The sequence below is a fragment of the Mobula hypostoma genome, chromosome 17 (assembly GCF_963921235.1).
Source record: "Mobula hypostoma chromosome 17, sMobHyp1.1, whole genome shotgun sequence".
Taxonomy (NCBI): Eukaryota; Metazoa; Chordata; class Chondrichthyes; order Myliobatiformes; family Myliobatidae; genus Mobula; species Mobula hypostoma.
In genome coordinates, this window is record NC_086113.1 from 58336119 (window position 1) to 58340429 (window position 4311).

Genomic DNA, 4311 nt, shown 5'->3' on the forward strand with positions numbered 1-4311 from the left:
GTCAATGTCTTGCCGTTGCTGTCCTCAGATCAGTTAAGCTGATCTGAGATCACCTAAGGTGATGATGTCACTCACTCTCACTCATGCAAGAGATTATTAGTATACATCCAGGCACAGATCCATGGTCTCGAGAGACTAACGGATGCCACATACACACACACACACATTGTGCTTTTACAAGCTAACGTGGGCCTGGCACATGCATTATTTTGGCCGGCATGAAAAATGTATCAATTTTTAGTCAGAAAACGACCTCACCCAGAGGAATCAGTGGTGTCTCAGCCTGAGCCTGTCTTAATTGAAAGTGACATGCTTGATAAAGGACATGCAAAGATTGTCCAAGAAAATCGTGAGTATATGAGAGCAGTGGTTGAGTCTCTATGCTCTACTGCGTGCCAAGGCATTGCCCAGCGAGACACTGGGAGGATGATGGATCTGGCAATAGGGGAAACTGTTGAGTTGCTCAGTGTAATTGGGCAGTTTGATAAGACTGTAGCTAAAAAAAACAGAGGACAAACCTGGAAATGCAAAAAACACCCATCACGATATCCAAAGTGAAATTATGGGTATTATGGCAGAATGTCACAAAAAAACTGTAGGTCAATTGTTTAAGAAAAATTACAAGATGGCTTGAGTTGCAAAACTAGATTGAGGTGCTTTTATTTACCTCAAAACAAGATAAAAACTGGAAAAAAGCAATATATATAGCTACCCTCAGACTAAACACAAAAGAAAACTAACCCCAGAGCCTGTCTGTCTGTATCTTGTTTTACGGCGGTTGGCATCCAGCTTAATGGTGCATTACCGTCACCCTCTGCTCCAGAATGTGCACTAGAGATACGTTCTAAATCTCCTCACCCAATCGTGCGCGCGCGCACACACACACACACACACACTTCACCCTCCCATCTTTGATCATCCTAGTATCCTATTCCTGTTTATTCGTCATATTCTATAAAAAACCCCTGTACCCCCTAAAAACGCTAAAAAACCCTTGTACCCCCTAAAAACGCTAAAAAACCCCAGAGCCTTGGTAACCTGAGGCTTATAACTGCTAAGCCCCTCCCCCCAGACCAACCAAAAGCTAATTAACTCAATGATCCAATTAAAGATGGTATCCTCCACCATCAGCACACCTGTGCAGGTTGCTGCTGCCTCTATATGAGACAGCCCCATGCAGCAGCTCTGGTTCAGACCCAGTCACTATTACTGCTGGGGATGAGTGTTTTACCAAGTGCACCATGTGCCATCCGTAGTCAGTGACGAGCCTTCGTCACATTACCACCCTCCTCTCCTGCAGTGACAATGTTTGGCAGTCTTGACAGGAAGTCCGCTGTGATGTTCTCCTTGCCTGCTTTGTGCCGCACATAGAACCTGAAAGGTTGAAGTTCCAGGTACCACCTAGTCACCCTGGCATTCTGATCCTTCATTGTCTGGATCCAGATCAGGGCTCTGTGGTCCGTCTGGAGGTCAAACTCCCTCCCAAGAAGGTATTACCTGAGGCTGTCCGACACCCACTTGATTGTTAGACACTTCTTCTCGATTGTGGAGTATCGGATTTCACAGGGCAGAAGTTTCCTGCTGAGATATAACACAGGACGTTCCTCACCTGGCTCTTCCTGAGCCAGTACTGCCCCGATGCCTACACCTGAGGCATCCACCTGCACCAGGAAGCAGCGTTCAAAGTCAGGACTCTGCAACACAGGGGAAGAGCATAATTTCTCCTTCAGGCCCTGGAAAGCACTTTTACACTCCTCACTCCATCCCACAGGATTACGGGCCAACTTGCAGGTGAGGTTGGTCAATGGGGCTGACAGGGTTGAAAAATGAGGGATGAACCGTTGGTACCAGCCCACTAGGCCAAGAAAAGACCGGACCTGGGTCTTGGTACAGGGCCGTTCAGAATGGCCTCAACTTTATCCACCTGAGGCCGGACTTCTCCTCTCCCCAACTGATACCCCAGGTACTGGGTTTCCTGCCTGGCCCATTCACATTTCTGCAGCTTGAGTGTAAGCCCTGCCACATTGATTTCACCTAGGACTCGACGAAGGTGCTCCAGATGTTCCTCCCAAGTCAGGCTAAAAATGACCACATCATCCAAATAGGCAGCGCCGCAGTCCTCACAACCTTGCAGCACTCCGTCCATAAGCCTCTGGAATGTGGCTGGGGCACCATGCAAGCCAAAGGGCATCACCGTGAACTTAGAGGCCTAGAGGGGTCCTGAATGCAGTGAGGGGCCGGGACTGGCTCTCCAGGGGGACCTGCCAATACCCCTTGCAGAGGTCAAAGGTGGTGATGTAGTTGGCTCTCCCAATCCTCTCCAGCAGGTCCTCAATCTGGGGCATTTGGTAGGCATTGAAAAATGAGATGGCATCCAGTTTCCTAAAGTCAATGCAAATACAAAGAGTTCCATCCTTCTTCAGCACAATGACAATAGGGCTATTCCACTCACTTTCAGATGGTTCGATGACTCCCAGTTCCAACCTCAAGCGGATCTCCTCCTTCAACGTCTTCACCAGACATTCTGTTACTCCGTAACCTGCCTGCCGTACTGTACTGACCTGGTTTGACTGGAATGGCATGCTGCAACACATCTGTATGGCCTGGTTTCTGTGTGAACAACTGAGGGAAGGTGTTGAATATGACTTGCAATTCAACTGGCTTCTTAGCATCCAGGTGAGAGAGATCCACCTTGGCAGGCTGTTTCCAGGCCTCCACTACACCTTCAGAGTCATCTTCCTCAATCACCCAGCGTGCCAGTAGTGAGGTGATGGAAAGAGGGCTGCTTCTTTCCTCCCAGGCTTTCAAGAGGTTCACATGGTAAGTTTGCTTGTTTCCCCTTCTCCGGATGCAGGATCTCATATGTTGTAGGCCCCATTCTCCTTATAACCTCAAAAGGTCCCTGCCACTTGGCCAGCAGCTTGCTGGATAAGGAGGGCAGGAGCAACAAGACCTTTTGATCTGGTTTGAACTCATGTTGGCATGCCTGCTGGTCATACCACCGCTTCCGAGTCTTCTGGGCCTCCAGGAAGTGGAGTCTGGTCTCCTCTCGGTACCGCTCCAACCAGTCCCTCATTTGGAGGGCATATTGTACAACACCTTGCCCCGCTACAGGATTAGCTGCCACCTTCTCCTCCCAGTTCTGTTTCAGCAGATCCAGGGGCCCCTGGACTGGCCAACCATAGAGCAGCTCGAAAGGGGAGAATCTGGTAGATACCTGAGGCAATTCCCTGTAGGCAAAGAGCAGAAAGGGTAACCACTTATCCCAATCCTTCCCTGCATCAGATACAAACTTTCTGAGCATCCCCTTGAGTGTTTGGTTAAACCTCTCCACCAAGCCATCTGTCTTTGGGTGATAAGGAGATGTCCTGATAGCAGTTATGCCCAACTCCTTATGTAGCTGGCTCATCAGGCGAGATGTAAAGTTGGTTCCCTGGTCGGTCAGGATTTCCTCCGGGATGCCTACACGAGAAAAGAGCTGGACAAGAGGACTGATCAGTTTTGGAGTGGTTACCGACCGGAGAGGAAAAGCTTCAGGGAATCGTGTGGCATAATCACATACAACAATAATGTACTGATATCCTGCTGAGCTTTTTGCCAGGGGCCCCACAATGTCCATTGCAATCAGCTTAAATGCGGTGGTAATCACTGGCATGGATTGGTGGGGTGCTCGGTCTGATTTACAGACAGTACTGTTTTTTTGACACTCTAGGCAAGTTTTGCAATACATCTGCACATCAGTGTACATTGAAGGCTAAAAGAACCGAGAAGGCCAGCCTGAGATATGTCTTATGGTGCCCCAAGTGTCCTGCCCAGGGAATGGTATGTGCAAGGTGTAGTACAAGTGACCTGCAACTACTTGGCACCACTAACCTCCTGTTGCCTGGCTCCTCTCCCTGATAAAGGATGCCATTGTGAAGGACGTACACTGAACCACCTACCTGGGCGGTGTAATTAGCAGAGGTTAAGACCTTAGTTAACAGACTTTAACAAAGGATCAGACTGTTGTAACATGATGTTTTCTGGCACTTCCCACTTAACATCTGACACAGCATTTTCAGGCATTTCACAAGATAAATGTTTCTCTAACCACCATTGCCCACGTGTCTCTTTAGGCCCTTTGGTTCCAGCATTGCACAGACTACCACACAAGTCTGGCAAAGGTTGTATCCCAGATTGAGCTTGGGTTTTTGTCTGAGACATGCATTTTCAGTTCTGACACAGGTTCACAAGCATTACAGAAACTTTTACCCCCTTCTTAGGAGATCATACAGAACAGGCAAATCCCACCACTGCCACCATATGTCACAA